Below are 21825 nucleotides of genomic sequence, written 5' to 3'. Positions count from 1 at the left end.
GTTAAGTAGCATTAAATGGACATTAAACCCATTTTTATTCTTTCATGAATCAGCTAGAGCATGCAATTTTAAACAACTTTGTAATTTACTTCAATTACCTAATTTGCTTCATTCTCTTGATATTCTTAGCTGAAAAGCATATCTAGATAGGCTCAGAAGCTGCTGATTGGTGGCTGCACATCAGTGCCTCGTGTGATTGCCTCACCCATGTGCATTGATATTTAACAAACAAAGAATAACAAAATAATGAAGCAAATTAGATAATAGAAGTAAATTGGGATGTTGTTTAAAAATGTATTCTCTATCCGAATAATGAAATAAAAAGATTTGGTTTAATGTCCCTTTAATGTGAAATCTAATTGTAGATGTTTTTGTTAGTAGGCCAAATACCATGCTCCTCATTGTGTACATGAATGTGTGACATTATAGGATGTTATATCTCAAATACTTATAATACTGGTGTGTGGGATGTTACTCACCAGCATGCTGTGCTGATGTTGCAATCCCTGAGTCACGAGCCCCTGGAAGTCCACGGACTGCTGTGATGCTCAGGGACCTACGAATGAGCTCCTGCCACTCGTTATATTCTGCCTCCTGGTGAGGCCCACCTCCTGTTGCCCTCTGGGACATTGCTTCTTGGCCCATCTTCTCCTTGACTCTCCTCTTACAATCATTCCACCTTTTCTTTAGGCCATCCACAGTCCTCCTCTGCTGGGACACACCATTAACTGCCTCCTCCACCTTCATCCAGGCATCTTTACGCCTACGGGCAACTCCTTTGCCCTTCTCTTGGCCAAAGAGGGCGGTATGGTTCTCCAGGATGGCCTGGACTAGAGCGAGATTTTCAGCAAAGGAGAAGTTGGGGCACCTCATACGCTCCTTGTCCTGGGCCGCCTGGCTCCCTCCCTGGGATGTCCCTGGTGTGGGTTCCTCCCTATCCTCTCCCCCCTCCCCCCTTCTATCCCCATGTGCACCCTCTATCCCTCTTCTACTGAGTGTGCCTGGCCTTGGGGCAACCCCACTCCCATCCTCCCTTCTAAGTCTCCCTCTCTCATAATCTCTGAAACTAGATTTTACATTCCCCATACTGTCCTAGATTACAAGTGGAGCTAAAAAAATATTAGTGCTCACACCGTTCAAGTTAAATCAATATCACTCTTACTCTTGCAATCTATATTACAAGGTGAAAGGAAAATGGTAGCGCCCATACTAAAACCTTTGGTGTACTAAAACCTGGAGGTTGAATCACTAACAGACTTCTCTTGGCTTTTGCTCAAGTTCTAATCCAAATGCTCACTAACTGAAGGTACATTAAGAAACAGAATTAGTTTTGTTCTTCACTCAGTATACAATATTTTTATTTAAAGGGACATTAAAGACAAAATTGGAATCCACATGGATATGTTTAAATTGACATTAACACTAAATAAATGCTAAATAGAATGATGCATTCAGAGAAAAGATTAGTCTGAGAATAACATGTTGATGTATGTATATAGTTTCATTAGTTGTTTAAATATTGATAAAATAAGTGTAAGTTTTAGTGTATATAAAACAATGGGAGCTGCCATGTTGTAACTTAGGTTACCTTCTCTGCCAATTAGGGACAGTTATAAATAGGTCACTGGAGTGTGCAGCCAATGGCTGTGTGGAATATAACAGTGTTCTGCACTTCCATTTCTAACAGGAACTGAAAAGCTCTTTTATATATATGATTTATAATTTTATATTATCATCTCAAATTGTTTAATGACCCTTTAAGTTTTGAATACAAGCATTTTTTTAATACACATGTATTAGCAAAATATCTTCTAGTAAAAGCCATAGCTGTTTCAAAAGTGTATTTTAGTATGCACCGTGCACCAGCATTTTAAACACAGCACTTGTGTGTTAGTGAGCATTTGGATTAGAACTTGAGCAAAAGCCAAGAGAAGAGAGAGAGTTCCAGAGGGGAACCTCAAGAGGCGCGCTAACAGTGGGAAAATAAAACAAATGTTACAAATGTTGTAATGTTCCAAAGTTTTACCAATCGTGGCTTCAAACAAAAGATTTCTTCGATGTTCCCATACAACATAAAGTTCTTGGTAAAGGCTGGAATCCTTCAGTGGGACAGAAAAGGCAGCTCCTCATAGACCCAGTGTGTGGGACGAACTGAGAGAATGAAAAGAACAAAAAGAGGGCACCTCATAGTGTAATATGTTCCATGTGTAAGTTGATAGACAGGGAGATATATATGCTCACCAGATATATAGGCACCATACTATGACCTGTGCAGGCTAGCAGGCTAGCACTTAACAGTGGCTAGTACACTGAAGGGAATCCCTCCAGTTCGGTCTCCCGCTGTGGTGACTCGCTGCACGGCTTTCGATATCCAGACCAAAAAGTGCAGACCAGGGATTTTTGGCAATCAGATCAAAGACAACTTCCAATAATATAAAAAACGTAAACGCTTTATTGTTACAAGGAAACGCGTTTCTCAACCAAAACCTGGTCGTTTCTTCAGGCAAAAAAAGTGGATACAAATAGATACAACAAGCAACATTATATACACTTGTAATTGGTAAAAACGGAAGTTGTCATTTGTGCAAGGACCAATAGGAATCTAACAGTTGAAATCAAAATAGAAATGAAAATCTATTAGTCTAAAACTTAATTTCACATAGTGTGTGTTGTATGTCTGTTAAAAATTTTTGGAGTTTAATTTAAGAGCAAGTTCCGACATTAGCACATTCACAAAAAAATTTCCTCAAAAATATATTTGGGATTTTAAAAGATTCACCTGTAACAGTCGATTTAAAAGTTTTTTTGTTTACAAGCAACACAACCAGCTTTTCCACATTTATAAATACCATATAGACCGAAAATTCCCTTTTTCCTGGAATTGAAATTTTTCTCTTTTGTTTGTTGATCAACATGTTTCACTCTCTTACTGGGGGACAATTTGTTTCTCAAAGTGGGTGCTCTCCTGTATACAATTTTTGGTTTATCATTGACTATGTTTTTCAGAATAGGGTCTCTCTGAATCACATGCCAATGTTTGTTCAGTGTGTGTTGTATTTTGTGACAATCAGAATTGAATTGAATTGAGTTATAAACAGAATGTCCCTATTTTCAAAAACATGAAACTGAAATGGACCCAACAGTCTGTTTCTTGTGTATTGTAGTCTTTTGAAGAATATGAGTTCTGTCTAAATTTTTGGCTCTATTCAGAGCCATATCTAAAAGAGTGGAGGGGTACCCTTTTTCTAAAAATCTATCATATAGAATTCTGCTCTGTTCCAAAAAGATTTCTAAATCTGTACAGTTTCATCTAATCCTTCTAAATTGGCTGTATGGGATGTTATGAATCTAGCCTTTGTGATGGTTACTTTTGTAATTCAGAAAGCTGTTACTATCAACATCTTTAAAAAAGGTCTTAGATGTTATAGTGTTGTTGTTTGGTCCCAAACTTAAAACTAAATCTAGATATTCAATATTTGTGGTCTGTATATTCGCTGTAAAGCTGATGCCCATATCGTTGTGATTAAGATGGTTAACGAACAATTCAGCTGATGATTTGTCTCCCTCCCATAAACAGATCAGATCATCAATGTAGCGGCCATAGAAGACCAGGTTCGCCCCAAACTCAGCCAAATATATGTATCTCTCTTCAAAGAGACCCATAAAAAGATTGGCAAAGCTAGGGGCAAACCTGGTCCCCATGGCCGTACCTTTGATTTGTAAAAAATACTGATCTTGGTATATAAAATAATTGTGTTGAAGGATATAGTAAATACCTTCTAATATAAAAGACCGTTGGTCAGTAGGTAAAAAAATATCCTGTTCTAAAAAATGTGAAACTGAGGATACTCCCAAATCGTGAGAAATATTGGAGTATAACGAACTGACATCTCATGTAATCCATAAAAGATTTCTATTCTCTATAGATATATTACTGATTTTCTGTAATAAATGTGTGGTGTCTTGAATGTATGATGGGAGAGTTATCACATATTTTTGTAGAAACTGATCGATATAGTAGGATAAATTGCCAATTCCAGCAATGATAGGACGTCCAGAAGGGTTAAATTTGTCCTTATGTACCTCTGGTAAATGGTAGTAATGCGCTATACTAGGGTTACAAACTTTAAGGAATTCTTTTTTGTTTTTATTTTAGATGCCTAAAGAAACCCCTTTCTCTATCAATTCACAATATGTTTGCAGAACAATTTTGGTAGGATCTTTGGGTAAAATTTTATAATAGTTTTTGTTGCCCAAAATTCTATTTGCTTCTCTGATGTAATCTTCAGTGTTTTGGATAATTATCTCACCACCTTTATCAGCATCACGGATGATAATGCTGTAATTAGTTTGTAAACTGAGTATGGCTTTTTGATGATTAAAAAAGCATAACTTTTTTTACGTGACTTAGATTTTAAAAATGTTTCTTTTTTTAAAAAAATATCTTTTTATTACATTTTATATCACATAACAAACAACAGAAAAAAACTAAACAAAGAAAAACAAGACACGCAGCAATCAGGTCATTATTATTACAGTTTCTTCATTAGGATAACAAAAAAAACAAAACAAAAAAAACAGGAAAAAAGGATGGATTGCAGACCCACATCTCCCTCACTCCTCCCCCCCCCCCCTCCTAACTATATAGACTGGGTAAATCACCTCTTAACATAGCTTCCTCCAAGAATAATGAACCACGAAACGGGCGCATTATCTGCAGTTGACTTTCTTTAGGCAAGGAGAAAATTAGTGGCAACCATTTGAGAAAGAAGCATTTACTTTTTTTTCTAGGTTACAAGAAGTATCATATTGCTCTAGGGTCATTTGATTTAGCAATAGATTTTTGAATTCAGCCAGTTGTGGACTTTTCTTAGAAATCCACTGCTTTAAAATTAAATTCCTACCTGTTAGAATTATAATATTTAAAAATTTATTAGCAAATATTTTACTAGAGTTGTTAAGAAAAAATATGTGAACATCATGTAGTTTAAATGAGCATTTACACAATTTTTCAAACCAAAAATTGATTTTACACCAACATTTTTTAATTTTAGGGCATTTCCAAAAGCAGTGATATATATCAGCCGCACGGAATCTGCACTTACTACAAACGCTTGTCAATCTTTTCTCCCATTTAGCTATCATCGCTGGTGTAATGTATAATTTATTCAAAATCTTCACTTGAGATTCTCTCCAGGAGATAGAGACCGTGGAAGAGTCCACCAACACAAAGCTGTCTTGAAGCATTTCCACTTGAGGAATTACACTTAAAAACTGCCACTTAAATTATCCATACCCTGATGGTCCTTTATCATTTTATACAAAGTGGATATCGCTCTTTTCCCATTTCTATAAAGTTCAATAATAGGGGATAATTTATCCCAAGCTAAAGGATTGTCTTGGTTTTTGACCAGCTCACCAAGATAATGATGTGCCTGCAGGTACGCAAAAAATTGTTTATTGGGAATATTAAATTCCCCTTTAAGATCACTAAAAGATTTGCATAGGGATTCAACGTCTTGTAGTTGAGAAATATAGACCAGGCCATTCTCTTCCCAACTTCAAAAGATTCTAGAGTCTAGGGCATAAGGGAATTCAGCGTTTCCAACAATAGGCAGAAATTTGTAAACATTGGGTATTTCTAAACTCAGGACAAAATTTAGAAACTATTTAGCATGGGAATTTTTTGGTGGTTGTAGATGTGTAACAGATTTTTGGGGTCAAAGTTAGAAAAAGTGTGAGTTTTTTCAATTTTTCCATCATATTTTTTTTTTTATAGTAAATTATAAGATATGGGGGGCGTGGCTAAGAAGCAGCCATGAACAGTCGCATCTCATGAAGCTCCTGAAGTTATTTCACTAATTTACAAGCTGTTACGGGATATAGCCCTGGTTTCACACTACAATTATAGCATCCTACTACTACTTTTTCAGCAGATTCGAGTTATACCCAGACTTACGAATAAAAAAGCTTGCAGGACCTGAATTAGCCAAGTTACGATAAAAGGCCTCCATTTTTATGCAAGCCTGCAATAATCTACCTGACGACTCAACTTGAGCAACCTTCACACTGAGCACCCAAGAAGGTCCTATAGTGCTTATACTATAATATACAGCAGGCTATATCATTCGGAGCACTAAACCAAATAACTAGTCGGGTAAGAAGACTGCCTGCAACTTCACGCTCAACCCCCCCCCGGTTTTCCGGGTATAGTGTGCCCTTCTAAATAACACCTCTAGATAAAAGGATGGAGGAGTTCCACATAAGTGTATCAGCTTTGCTGCTTGAACTAGACCGTAAAATGGATAAGGGGTTTGCAGACCTAATAGCCATCATCAAAGGGACCTATATAGAAGATGGCGCTCGACATCCACAATTATCCGAGTGTGACGTCACGGAACCAGCGGAGGACCTGCACAACATAAAACAAATTCTGCTCTATAGCTCCGAAGAGTGTGGGCAGAATCCAGGCTCTGTCTGGAAAGAAAGCACCGAAAGCAACTCAGAGGTACACCCCCTGGCTCACCAACCGGCTTCCTCTACAGTAACTCTGAACACCACAAGATTTAACACTACCCTGATCCCTGATAAGGTGCGTACTCCTGCTGAGGAGTATCCGACACTCAACCAGCCATTCACCTTCACTTCAGCTCCGGATAGGGAGCTAGCACTTACCCTAATGCTCCGGATGTCTTGGTCGGGAGTTGCGGCCGGCTTCTGGGCGGGAGGTTCGGAGTTATTCATGAACCTCATGGCCCCTAGGTTTCTGAGCAGGCTGAAGGAGATCTTGTCGTATATCCCCCAGGACACCAAGGACCTACTGGGAACTTCCCTTGGTTTCCGGCAAATATGTGGATGAGGAACAGGACTTATCTCATAGTGGAGCAGACTTAACACGATCAGGGGTGGGCTAGATGTCGAGACGCTCATTCGATAAATAACATGCCTGCATTTATGTTTATATCTTATATTACTTGTTTGCCTTGGGCTCATGCTCGGAGGACTGGGGCCATTCATGTATACTGGATTAACTGCCTCCCATACTTAGAATACAGTTATTTAGCATGTCTGCCGATATACACTACCATTGAGCCCTTAGGCTGTATGTTTACACTCCTGTACATTTTCACTAATTACGTAACTTCTCATTATGGATTACTTATAGCGACACCTACAGTCTCACTTTAATGTATGGGCTTTCTCCCTTATAGCTATTATTGCATTAGTGTGTTTATGGCTCACATTATTAGTTATTCTATCTCACATGTCTTCTATAAGCACTTAGATATGTTTGGGTTGCTGTTATTTAGATATGAATCTCCTTTACATTCCTTAAGGTCTCCGCTGCATCAGTGGACCCAGGAGTGAAGATTGTCATTAGACAAGTATATAGATCACATACGATTTTTCCTTTCTTTTTATGTAGGAACCCTATGACAATTCTAGATGCTGTTCATAAAGCAGCTTGCTACTTTTACATGCTCTTTTCACACCAGGGCTCTATACTGTATGTCTTAACTACTAATTAAGCTCTTAACGCCCAATGATATTCTAGGTATCATGCTACTGGCTAACCTAAATTAGCATACGTCCCTAATTAAGACCCATTACACAATAACACTTATTCGAGCCTACCCTGGATGAGGGGAGGACTGTGGTGCTTCTAAAGTTTAGTAGATAACATGTTATTATTGCTAAAGGTCACCCTCCATCAAGCTACTCACACCATTGCAGACTACACTTATTATTTAGTTCACGCATACTACTCTATTTTTGTCGCCATCTTCCTTGTTACTCCCCCAGCATAGGTTCTTACTCAAGTCCGCAAACTGCTATATTATGTTTCTTTCTATTTAATAAATATACATCAATAGTTACTATTCAGGTTATACAGATACCCTTAGACCCAGACTAATAGAACATACTCCATCCTAACTCTCCTATTTAATTGTGTTTCATCGACTTACTACCTTTTTCATGTCCTCTACTTCAGATAATGCATAATTCTAACAAGGGCCCAACCCCCCCTCCCCTACCCCCTTTTAACCTAAAGCAGCTCTTGCCTGCGGTCTCGTCCCGTCTTTCTGTCTGTCATTCTATGACTTATATTATCACATTTACTTTGTTTCATGTGCTAATTTCCTATTAATTTACTAGGTCCAAAAGTGACCATTTCCAAGGCCAATTTCCTCTCTCAGTGTATATAAGCTTTGTTGGGTTCAAGAGTAACCCTTTATGTCATTTGAGGAACTCATTAAAGAAAATAACATAAAATAGAGGTTCAAGAAGTCTACCTATAGTAATTCACTGTGATACTTTTGCTTTACTTAAAAATTATCTGTAAGTTATACATTTTTTCATTTATGTTTCATGGTATTTCATTTATGTTGTATTACCTCCACAACCTCAATAAAAAATTATTAAAAAAAAATAAAAAAAATTATAAGATATGATGAAAATAATGATATCTTTAGAAATTCCATTTAATGGCGAGAAAAACGGTATATAAAGTGTGGGTACAGTAAATGAGTAAGAGTAAAAAATTACAGCTAAACACAAACACCGCAAAAATGTAACAATAGCCCTGATCCCAAATGGTCAGAAAATTGAAAAGTGCTGTGGTCCTTAACCCCTTAAGGACAAGGCCATTTTTCAATTTCTTTCCCTTAAGGACCAGGGCTATTTTTACATTTCTGCAGTGTTTGTGTTTAGCTGCAATTTTCCTCTTACTCATTTACTGTACCCACACATATTATATACAGTTTTTCTCGCCATTAAATGGACTTTCTAAAGATACCATTATTTTCATCATATCTTATAATTTACCTTTAAATTTTTTTATAAAATATGATGAAAAAATGAAAAAAAACACACTTTTTCTAACTTTGACCCCCAAAATCTGTTGCACATCTACAACCTCCAAAAAACACCCATGCTTAATAGTTTCTAAATTTTGTCCTGAGTTTAGAAATACCCAATGTTTACATGTTCTTTGCTTTTTATGCAAGTTATAGGGCAATAAGTACAAGTAGCACTTTGTATTTCCAAACCATTTTTTTCCCAAAATTAGCGATAGTTACATTGGGACACTGATGTCTGTCTGGAATCCCTGAATATCCCTTGACATCTATATATTTTTTTTAGTAGACATCCCAAAGTATTGATCTAGGCCCATTTTGGTATATTTCATGCCACCATTTCACCGCCAAATGCGATCAAATAAAAAAAATCGCTCACTTTTTCACAAACTTTTTCACAAATATTAGGTTTCTCACTGAAATTTTTTACAAACAACTTGTGCAATTATGGCACAAATGGTTGTAAATGCTTCTCTGGGATCCCCTTTGTTCAGAAATAGCAGACTTATATGGCTTTGGCATTGCTTTTTGGTAATTAGAAGGCTGCTAAATGCCGCTGCGCACCACATTTGTATTAGGCCCAGCAGTGAAGGGGTTAATTAGGTAGCTTGTAGGGAGCTTGTAGGGTTAATTTTAGCTTTAGGGTAATGTAGTAGAGAACCCAAAGTATTGATCTAGGCCAATTTTGATATATTTCATGCCACCATTTCACCGCCAAATGCAAACAAATAAAAAAAAATTATAATTTTTTCACTAACTTTGGGTTTCTCACTGAAATTATTTACAAACAGCTTGTGCAATTATGGCACAAATGGTTGTACATGCTTCTCTGGGATCCCCTTTGTTCAGAAATAGCAGACATATATGGCTTTGGCATTGCTTTTTGGTAATTAGAAGGCCGCTAAATGCCGCTGCGCACCAAACTTGTATTATGCCCAGCAGTGACGGGGTTAATTAGGTAGCTTATAGGGAGATTGAAGGGTTAATTTTAGCTTTAGTGTAGAAATCAGCCTCCCACCTGACACATCCCACCCCCTGATCCCTCCCAAACAGCTCTCTTCCCTCCCCCACCCCACAATTGTCCCCGCCATCTTAAGTACTGGCAGAAAGTCTGCCAGTACTAAAATAAAAACATAATTTATGCTTACCTGATAAATTTATTTCTCTTGTAGTGTATCCAGTCCACGGATCATCCATTACTTATGGGATATTAACTCCTCCCCAACAGGAAGTGCAAGAGGATTCACCCAGCAGAGCTGCTATATAGCTCCTCCCCTAACTGCCATTACCAGTCATTCGACCGAAAACATGCAGAGAAAGGAAAACCATAGGGTACAGTGGTGACTGTAGTTTAATGGAAAAATTACCTGCCTTAAAGTGACAGGGCGGGCCGTGGACTGGATACACTACAAGAGAAATAAATTTATCAGGTAAGCATAAATTATGTTTTCTCTTGTTAAGTGTATCCAGTCCACGGATCATCCATTACTTATGGGATACCAATACCAAAGCTAAAGTACACGGATGACGGGAGGGACAGGCAGGCTCTTTATACGGAAGGAACCACTGCCTGAAGAACCTTTCTCCCAAAAACAGCCTCCGAAGAAGCAAAAGTGTCAAATTTGTAAAATTTGGAAAAAGTATGAAGAGAAGACCAAGTTGCAGCCTTGCAAATCTGTTCAACAGAAGCCTCATTCTTAAAGGCCCAAGTGGAAGCCACAGCTCTAGTAGAATGTGCTGTAATTCTTTCAGGAGGCTGCTGTCCAGCAGTCTCATAGGCTAACCGTATTATGCTACGAAGCCAAAAGGAGAGAGAGGTAGCCGAAGCTTTTTGACCTCTCCTCTGACCAGAATAAACGACAAACAGGGAAGACGTTTGTCGAAAATCCTTAGTTGCCTGTAGATAAAATTTCAGGGCACGGACTACATCTAGATTGTGTAGCAGACGTTCCTTTTTCGAAGAAGGATTAGGACACAAAGATGTAACCACAATCTCTTGATTGATATTCCTGTTAGTGACCACCTTAGGTAGGAACCCAGGTTTAGTACGCAGAACTACCTTGTCTGAATGAAAAATCAGATAAGGAGAATCACAATGTAAGGCAGATAACTCAGAGACTCTTCGAGCCGAGGAAATCGCCATTAAAAACAGAACTTTCCAAGATAACAACTTGATATCAATGGAATGAAGGGGTTCAAACGGAACCCCCTGTAAAACATTAAGAACTAAGTTCAAACTCCATGGTGGAGCAACAGTTTTAAACACAGGCTTGATCCTAGCTAAAGCCTGACAAAAAGCTTGAACGTCCGGAACTTCTGACAGACGTTTGTGTAAAAGAATGGACAGAGCTGAAATCTGTCCCTTTAAGGAACTAGCGGATAAACCCTTTTCTAAACCTTCTTGTAGAAAAGACAATATCCTCGGAATCCTAACCTTACTCCATGAGTAACTCTTGGATTCGCACCAATATAAGTATTTGCGCCATATCTTATGGTAAATCTTTCTGGTAACAGGCTTCCTAGCCTGTATTAAGGTATCAATAACTGACTCAGAAAAACCACGTTTTGATAAAATCAAGCGTTCAATTTCCAAGCAGTCAGCTTCAGAGAAATTAGATTTTGATGTTTGAAGGGACCCTGAATCAGAAGGTCCTGTTTCAGAGGTAGCGACCAAGGTGGACAGGATGACATGTCCACTAGATCTGCATACCAAGTCCTGCGTGGCCATGCAGGCGTTATTAGAATCACTGATGCTCTCTCCTGTTTGATTCTGGCAATCAATCGAGGAAGCATCGGGAAGGGTGGAAACACATAAGCCATCCCGAAGGTCCAAGGTGCTGTCAAAGCATCTATCAGAACCGCTCCCGGATCCCTGGATCTGGACCCGTAACGAGGAAGCTTGGCATTCTGTTGAGACGCCATGAGATCTATCTCTGGTTTGCCCCAACGTCGAAGTATTTGGGCAAAGACCTCCGGATGAAGTTCCCACTCCCCCGGATGAAAAGTCTGACGACTTAAGAAATCCGCCTCCCAGTTCTCCACTCCCGGGATGTGGATTGCTGACAGGTGGCAAGAGTGAGACTCTGCCCAGCGAATTATCTTTGATACTTCCATCATTGCTAGGGAGCTTCTTGTCCCTCCCTGATGGTTGATGTAAGCTACAGTCGTGATGTTGTCCGACTGAAACCTGATGAACCCCCGAGTTGTTAACTGGGGCCAAGCCAGAAGGGCATTGAGAACTGCTCTCAATTCCAGAATGTTTATTGGTAGGAGACTCTCCTCCTGATTCCATTGTCCCTGAGCCTTCAGAGAATTCCAGACAGCACCCTAACCTAGTAGGCTGGCGTCTGTTGTTACAATTGTCCAGTCCGGCCTGCTGAATGGCATCCCCCTGGACATATGTGGCCGAGAAAGCCACCATAGAAGAGAATTTCTGGTCTCTTGATCCAGATTCAGAGTAGGGGACAAGTCTGAGTAATCCCCATTCCACTGACTTAGCATGCACAATTGCAGCGGTCTGAGATGTAGACGTGCAAAGGGTACTATGTCCATTGCTGCTACCATTAAGCCGATCACCTCCATGCATTGAGCTACTGACGGGTGTTGAATGGAATGAAGGACACGGCATGCATTTTGAAGCTTTGTTAACCTGTCTTCTGTCAGGTAAATCTTCATTTCTACAGAATCTATAAGAGTCCCCAAGAAGGGAACTCTTGTGAGTGGAAAGAGAGAACTCTTCTTTTCGTTCACCTTCCATCCATGCGACCTTAGAAATGCCAGTACTAACTCTGTATGAGACTTGGCAGTTTGAAAGCTTGAAGCTTGTATCAGAATTTCGTCTAGGTACGGAGCTACCGCAATTCCTCGCGGTCTTAGTACCGCCAGAAGAGCACACAGAACCTTTGTGAAGATTCTCGGAGCCGTAGCCAATCCGAATGGAAGAGCTACAAACTGGTAATGCCTGTCTAGAAAGGCAAACCTTAGATACCGGTAATGATCTTTGTGAATTGGTATGTAAAGGTAAGCATCCTTTAAATCCACTGTGGTCATGTACTGACCCTTTTGGATCATGGGTAAAATTGTCCGAATAGTTTCCATTTTGAACGATGGAACTCTTAGGAATTTGTTTAGGATCTTTAAATCCAAGATTGGCCTGAAAGTTCCCTCTTTTTTGGGAACCACAAACAGATTTGAGTAAAACCCTTGTCCTTGTTCCGACCGCGGAACCGGATGGATCACTCCCATTAATAAAAGATCTTGTACGCAGCGTAGAAACGCCTCTTTCTTTATTTGGTTTGTTGACAACCTTGACAGATGAAATCTCCCTCTTGGGGGAGAGAATTTGAAGTCTAGAAGGTATCCCTGAGATATGATCTCTAACGCCCAGGGATCCTGGACATCTCTTGCCCAAGCCTGGGTGAAGAGAGAAAGTCTGCCCCCCACTAGATCCGTTCCCGGATCGGGGGCCCTCGATTCATGCTGTCTTAGGGGCAGCAGCAGGTTTCCTGGCCTGCTTGCCCTTGTTCCAGGACTGGTTAGGTCTCCAGCCTTGTCTGTAGCGAGCAACAGCTCCTTCCTGTTTTGGTGCAGAGGAAGTTGATGCTGCTCCTGCTTTGAAATTACGAAAGGAACGAAAATTAGACTGTCTAGCCTTAGGTTTGGCTCTGTCTTGAGGCAGGGCATGGCCTTTACCTCCTGTAATGTCAGCGATAATTTCTTTCAACCCGGGCCCGAATAAGGTCTGCCCTTTGAAAGGTATATTAAGCAATTTAGATTTAGAAGTAACGTCAGCTGACCAGGATTTTAGCCACAGTGCTCTGCGTGCCTGAATGGCGAATCCGGAATTCTTAGCCGTAAGTTTAGTTAAATGTACTACGGCATCTGAAATAAATGAGTTAGCTAACTTAAGGGCTTTAAGCTTGTGTGTAATCTCATCTAATGGAGCTGATTCAAGTGTCTCTTCCAGAGACTCAAACCAAAATGCTGCTGCAGCCGTGACAGGCGCAATGCATGCAAGAGGTTGCAATATAAAACCTTGTTGAACAAACATTTTCTTAAGGTAACCCTCTAACTTTTTATCCATTGGATCTGAAAAGGCACAGCTATCCTCCACCGGGATAGTGGTACGCTTAGCTAAAGTAGAACTGCTCCCTCCACCTTAGGGACCGTTTGCCATAAGTCCCGTGTGGTGGCGTCTATTGGAAACATCTTTCTAAATATCGGAGGGGGTGAGAACGGCACACCGGGTCTATCCCACTCCTTAGTAACAATTTCAGTAAGTCTCTTAGGTATAGGAAAAACGTCAGTACTCGCCAGTACCGCAAAATATTTATCCAACCTATACATTTTCTCTGGTATTGCAACTGTGTTACAATCATTCAGAGCCGCTAACACCTCCCCTAGTAATACACGGAGGTTTTCCAGCTTAAATTTAAAATTTGAAATATCTGAATCCAGTTTGTTTGGATCAGAACCGTCACCCGCAGAATGAAGCTCTCCGTCCTCATGTTCTGCAAATTGTGACGCAGTGTCTGACATGGCCCTAATATTATCAGCGCACTCTGTTCTCACCCCAGAGTGATCACGCTTACCTCTTAGTTCTGGTAATTTAGCCAAAACTTCAGTCATAACAGTAGCCATATCCTGTAATGTGATTTGTAATGGCCGCCCAGATGTACTCGGCGCTACAATATCACGCACCTCCCGAGCGGGAGATGCAGGTACTGACACGTGAGGCGAGTTAGTCGGCATAACTCTCCCCTCGTTGTTTGGTGAAATATGTTCAATCTGTACAAATTGACTTTTATTTAAAGTAGCATCAATACAGTTAGTACATAAATTTCTATTGGGCTCCACTTTGGCTTTAGCACATATAGCACAGATATCTTCCTCTGAATCAGACATGTTTAACACACTAGCAAATAAACTAGCAACTTGGAAATACTTTTCAAGTAATTTACTATAATATGAAAACGTACTGTGCCTATAAGAAGCACAGAAAAAGTTATGACAGTTGAAAATTAATAAACTGAAAAGTTATAGCATCAAATCTTTGTAAAAAACACAATTTTAGCAAAGGATTGCTCCCATTAGCAAAGGATAACTAACCCTGATAGCAGAAAAAAAAAAATACAGAAATAAACGTTTTTTTTTATCACAGTCAACTACAATCTCACAGCTCTGCTGTGAGTGATTACCTCCCTCAAAACAAGTTTTGAAGACCCCTGAGTTCTGTAGAGATGAACCGGATCATGCAGGGAAGACAATAAACTTCTGACTGAATTTTTTGATGCGTAGCAAAAGCACCAAAAAAGGTCCCTCCCCCTCACACATAACAGTGAGAGAGATCAGTAAACTGTCATAAATTAAATAAAACGACTGCCAAGTGGAAAAAAATAGTGCCCAAAACATTTTTTCACCCAGTACCTCAGAAAATTAAACGATTTTACATGCCAGCAAAAAACGTTTAACATTAATAAATTGAGTGTTATTAAAAAGCCTGTTGCTAGTCCCTGCAAATTAGGCTAAAGTTTTATGCATACAGTATAATTCCAGTGAAGTGCCATTCCCCAGAATACTGAAGTGTAAAATATACATACATGACAGCCTGATACCAGTTGCTGCTACTGCATTTAAGGCTGAGTTTACATTATATCGGTATGGCAGAATTTTCTCATCAATTCCATTGTCAGAAAATAATAAGCTGCTACATACCTCTTTGCAGATTAATCTGCCCGCTGTCCCCTGATCTGAAGTTTACCTCTCCTCAGATGGCCGAGAAACAGCAATATGATCTTAACTACTCCGGCTAAAATCATAGAAAAACTCAGGTAGATTCTTCTTCAAATTCTACCAGAGAAGGAATAACACACTCAGGTGCTATTATAAAATAACAAACTTTTGATTGAAGGTATGAAACTAAGTATAATCACCACAGTCCTCTCACACATCCTATCTATTCGTTGGGTGCAAGAGAATGACTGGTAATGGCAGTTAGGGGAGGAGCTATATAGCAGCTCTGCTGGGTGAATCCTCTTGCACTTCCTGTTGGGGAGGAGTATATATCCCATAAGTAATGGATGATCCGTGGACTGGATACACTTAACAAGAGAAAATTTTATTTTGTTTTTTTAATTATTTAAAAATAAAAAAATCATATTCTGCTGTGTAGGATCCCCCCTTAGCTCCCAACCTGCCTGATCCCCCCCAAAGAGCTCTCTAACCCTTTCCCCACTAACTATTAGCTACCATTTTGGGTACTGGCAGCTGTCTGCCAGTACCCACTTTGCAAAATAACTTTGTTTTATTTTTTTAAACCTAACTTTACTGTAGTGTAGCTGCCCCCTCCATACCCTACACCCTCCCCCTCCCAGATCACTCCCAGATCACCCCTCCTCTGCACCCACCACCCTCTCCCAGCAAAAAAAAATTCCATAGCAACTGCTCATCTCCAGCGCGCACTCTGCATAGAGAACAGCCGGAAGGAAGTTCCCAGTGATGGGCCGCCCACCCAACTCCCTGCAATGGCTCCCACCCACCAACGATCGGCAGCATCACTGGCCGATGCAGAGAGGGCCACAGAGTGGCTCTCTCTGCATCGGTGTGCCTAAAAAGGTATTGCAGTGATGCCTCAATATCGAGGCATCACTGCAATACCTTGAAAGCGGCTGGAAGCGATCAGGATCGCTTCCAGCCACTTGAAACCCTTAACGACATACAGGGTACGTTGCTGGTCTTTAAAGACCAGTTTGTGTAAGACGTACCCTGTACGACATGCGTCGTTAAGGGGTTAAAGGAATACTAAACCCAATTTTTTCATGATTCAGATAGAGCATGCAATTTTAAGCAACTTTCTGATTTACTCCTATTATATTTTTTCTTTGTTCTCTTGCAATCTTTATTTGAAAAAGCAGGAATCTAAGCTTAGAACCCAGACCATTTTTAAAGTCATAATATAGGTTTTAATAGCCAGGTGATAACTGTCGTAATAGTGAATAAATGTATATTTCATTATTAATTAGTCCGTGTTTTCTTGTTATTTAAAGGGACAGTAAAGTCAAAATTATACTATCATGATTGGAAAGTTGTTTACAATTGCATGCTCTATCCGAATCATAAACATTTAATTTTGACTTTACTGTCCCTATTAACTCGGAAAATTGTGGTTTTTTTCAGTTCAGTACACTGCAGCCTTCACATGCCTAACACTGCTACTAAGTTTTTGTAATAAAACAGTCACAAGCCTTGTATCCTCCAGCAACAAGGCCACATTGGCTCCACCAAATAACTCAAGTTGTGGAGGTAGTTTGGCCACTATAAAACAATTGCAGCAAATAATTTGTTAATGTATTAACCCTTTCGCTGATAAGCCTTTTTTCACCTCAGTGCTGATCCAATTCTGAGCTTTTAAACCCTATTGCATACCCCCCAGATTGATGTCTGTCCTGCATTGCCCCCACCCTCTGGGCTGCTCTGCATTGTTTTTTTATTTTATCCTATTGGGCCCATACATGGTCATCACATGACCAAAATGCACCCAATACACAGTCAATCCACAAGCGAGGCTGCAGTCACGTGGCTTCAGTCACAAGTTTTTGACACACGTGACTGCACGAGTGAGGAGTAAGGGCAGCAAGCACACCACATTGACTGTTAGCTTCGTTTCGAGGACTCAAGTCACCACTCACTGTCTAGTGAAGTGTAGCAGTGTGTCTCTGAGGACGCCAGTCAGGAGGTCTCCACTGGTCATTGGCAATTATGATCTGATATACACATAACAGAAGTTCAGACTGTGAGTCGTATCCAGCATCAGGGGTGCCACCGCAGACAGGGCAGTGTGTCTGCTGAATTGTTTGTGCAGAGTGATCAGATCTGTACATGGGGCAGCAAAAAATGTGAGTAGTGCCAAATTCTCCTGCTCTGGACAGCTTTTTTAGTTTGTGAACCAGCTCTAGTTTTCCTCAGTTTTAATTTGGGCTACAACTAGTACCTTATATGTCAGCACTACTATGCCCAGCATTAAAGTTTTTTTCTTCTTTTACAGTTAGATGCTTCCATTTCATAAAACTATGTCCTGCACTGTATTTCTGTGTGTTTAACCCATAAGTTGAACTTGCACATATACTAAATGTATGTGTGTATGTAAATTTGTATATGTGTTTGTAAGTAAAAATGTGTGTATGTGTGTATGTGTATGCAAATATATGTATGTGTATGTAAATATGTGTGTATGTACTTTCGTTACAAGGGGATCTGCAAAAATTAGAAGTATGGGCAGGAAAATGGAAAATGAGATTTAATACGGGAAAATGCAAGGTTCTACATTTTTGAAGTAAAAATAAGCAGGCAACGTATTATTTAAATGGGAAAAGACTTAGCCAAACAGATGAGGAAAGGGATTTGGGAGTAGTAATAGATAACAAACTAAAGATGGGTGCACAATGCAGGGCAGTGGCTTCTAAGGCTAATAAGATACTAGCATGTATTAAAAGAGGCAATGGGGCCCTTTTATCAAGCTCCGTACGGAGCTTGTGGGCCTGTGTTTCTGGCGAGTCTTCAGACTCACCAGAAACACAAGTTATGAAGCAGCGGTCTAAAGACTGCTGCTCCATAAACTGTCCGCCTGCTCTGAGCAGGCGGACAGACATCGCCGCAATTCAACCCGATCAAGTACGATCGGGTTAATTAACACCCCCCTGCTGGCTGCGATTCTGCAGGGGGCGGTGTTGCACCAGCAGCTCTTGTGAGCTGCTGGTGCAATGCTGAATACGGAGAGCGTATTGCTCTCCGTATTCAGCGAGGTCTAGCGGACCTGATCCGCACTGTCGGATCTGGTTCGCCAGACCTTGATAAATAGGGGCCATTGATTCAAGGGAGGAAAGCATAATTCTGTCACTATATAAATCCCTGGTAAGACCCCACCTTGAGTATGGAGAGCAGTTCTGGGGATCAATCTCAAAAAAAGACATTGCAGACCTAGAAAAAGTTCAAAGAAGGGCCACAAAGCTAATAAGGGGAATGGATAATTTAAGCTATGAGGAGAGGTTAGCCAAACTGGGTGTATTTTCTCTAGAAAAAAGGCGCTTGAGAAGTGACATGATTACTTTATTTAAATATATTCAAGGCCCATATACATTGATGGCAGAAGCTCTGTTTATTCCGAGAAAATTGTTTGTGACAAGAGGTCACAATTTAAAGCTGGAGGAAAGGAGATTTAATCACCTGCAATGGAAACGTTTTTTCACTGTAAGAGCAATAAAATTGTGGAACTCATTACCAAAGGAGGTAGTGAATGCCAAAAATGGTTTGGATACATTTCTAGCTAGAAACATAATTCAGGGATATGATTGCTTGTGTTAAAGGGACACTGACCCCAAATTTTTTATTTTGTGATTCAGATAGAGCATGCAATTTTAAGCAACTTTCTAATTTACTCCTATTATCAAATGTTCTTCATTCTCTTGGTATCTTTATTTGAAAAGCAAGAATGTAAGTTTAGATGTCGGCCCATTTTTGGTGAACAACCTGCGTTGTTCTTGCTGATTGGTGGATAAATTCACCTATCAATAAACAAGTGCTGTCCAGGGTCTGAACCAAAAAATTGTCTGTCGTCTTAGCTTAGATGCCTTATTTTTCAAATAAAGATAGCAAGAGAACGAAGAAAAAATAATAATAGGAGTAAATTAGAAAGTTGCTTAAAATTGAATGCTCTATCTGTATGGGTTCAGTGTCCCTTTAAATGGGTCACATTTTAATGGAATTAACTTAAGCTCAACTGGAGCTCTTCTGTAAGTATATTAGATTTGCATAGGTTGAACTTGATGGACTTCGGTCTTTTTTCAACCTCATCTACTATGTTACAATGTATGTTTATTTAAATATGTGAGTTAATGTAAATAGGTGTGTATGTATGTGTATATAAATATGTGTGTATGTGTGTGTAAATAGGTGTATGTGTATGTAAATAGGTGTGTGTGTATGTAAATGATGACAGGGTTAATTTGTCTACATCAGAACAACGTGCACGCGATCGCAAGAGTTCAATGATGGGATCGGGTCAGGGGGGGTCGCTAGGCACGCCCTTCAGACTGCGATCAAATCATCGGAAGCTCAGTTGGCTTTAGGACAGCCAACGGTTATGACGTTCTATTTCGTCATAATGGCACTAAAGCCCAGTGTAATTATGATGGAATAGAACGGCATAACAGCGTTAAAAGGTTATTATTACTGCTCCAAAACCACCACCATTGGAAAGAGTGCCTACGTGGTGACCTCACTGGCATTCCCATGAAGCCTTTGGGTGCCTCCCACTATGCCATCAAAGGTTCCCAGCCTGTAGTGCTGGGAATCACAGAAAACAGCATTTTAACGGCGATCCCCCTGCATGACAAAAAGGGCTTGTCATGCTCCTGCAGGCTGCCATATACATGACGAGCTGTATCCGCACATTGAAGGAGTAAAGGAAGTTTTCATTCTTGGTTTGTAAATTAATTTATTGTGAAACTTTACAAGTTGCTTTGTGCCACTGTAATGTCATTAGCTTCTTATAACATAGCTAAATGTGTGAACTTTGAGGGATTAGTTGAAATGATATTTGAATAGTACTGCTTAATTGAGTTTTGAATCTAAAAAGTATGTAAATGCATACCAGAGAATACTAGGTTTCTTGTAAAATCTGGAAAATCAAACAGACACATTGAATTGCAAAGTAAAGAAACGTGTCTTTTCAATTGATTAGGATCCAGAAAACAATTATCCACAATTGTTTTCATTTGCTTCTATTTAAACGTTGACCTTGAGGAATGATTGGAATGTGCATAGTTACTGAGAAAATCTCAGGCAATGTGTACACTTAATAAAGAAAATGTTTCCGCAGGAAAAAATTTTTTTTTTCATGGTTTGACTTTAAAGGGACAGTCTGCTTGAAATAAAAATATAGATAATTCCTTTATTAAACATTTACCAGTTTTTTATAACCAACACTATTATATTAATATACTTTTTACCTCTGTGATTACCTTGTAACTAAGCCTCTGCAGACTTCCCCCTTATCTCAATTCTTTTGACAGACTTGCATTTTACCCAGCCAATCAGTGCTGACTCAAATAACTTCATGGGAGTGAGCACAATGTTATCTGTATGGCACACATGGACTAGTGCTGTCTAACTGTGAAAAACTGCCAAAATGATAAGAGCCGGACTTCAACAGCTTAGAAATCAGTTTATGAGCCTACCTAGGTTTAGCTTTCAACAAATAATGCAAAGATAATGAAGCAATTTTAATTATAAAAGTAAACTGGAAAGTTGTTTAAAATTGCATACCCATTCTGAATCATGAACGTTTAATTTTGACTTGACTGTCCCTTTAACTGTTTTCACTTCTTGTAACTATGAGTAAAACAGTTACATTATTCAATTTATTTTTGTTAGACAGCTATTTCCTACGGAAGCCCAGCGAGGCCATGCATTTTTTTCTGACTTGATATGTTGAGATAACTTATTTTGTTGTTTTGCTGACATGACAAACTTGTTTTCTCAGTTTAACAAGCTGTTTTGTCGAAATAACAAACTTACTTTCTCGACATAAGAAACTTGTTTTATGAAGAATATGTTACACTCAGATTGTTACATTTGCCTGACTAGATTTCAGAAGAGTTAAAGGGACAGTTCACCCAAAAAATTCTCCCCTTTAAATTGTTCCCAATGATTCATTTTACCAGCTGGAGTGTTTTAAATTGTTTACAAGTAGCTCCTTTACCCCTATTTTGGCATTTGAAATAGACGATTTAGCCTGTGGTATCCAAACCTATACTGAAAGTTTCTATACTCGAGTATATTCTATTAAAAAGCCTAAATAAACACAGCCAGCAGAAGAGATTACACTCTCAGTGGGGGGCATAATAGTTAAGTAATAAAATGATAATTTTCCATTGTTCTCTCTATGTATTAAAGGGACAGTAAACCTTAA

The sequence above is a fragment of the Bombina bombina genome, chromosome 6 (assembly GCF_027579735.1).
Source record: "Bombina bombina isolate aBomBom1 chromosome 6, aBomBom1.pri, whole genome shotgun sequence".
Classification (NCBI taxonomy): Eukaryota; Metazoa; Chordata; class Amphibia; order Anura; family Bombinatoridae; genus Bombina; species Bombina bombina.
The sequence above is the reverse complement of the archived record's forward strand: the minus strand, read 5'-3'. Positions refer to the sequence as shown.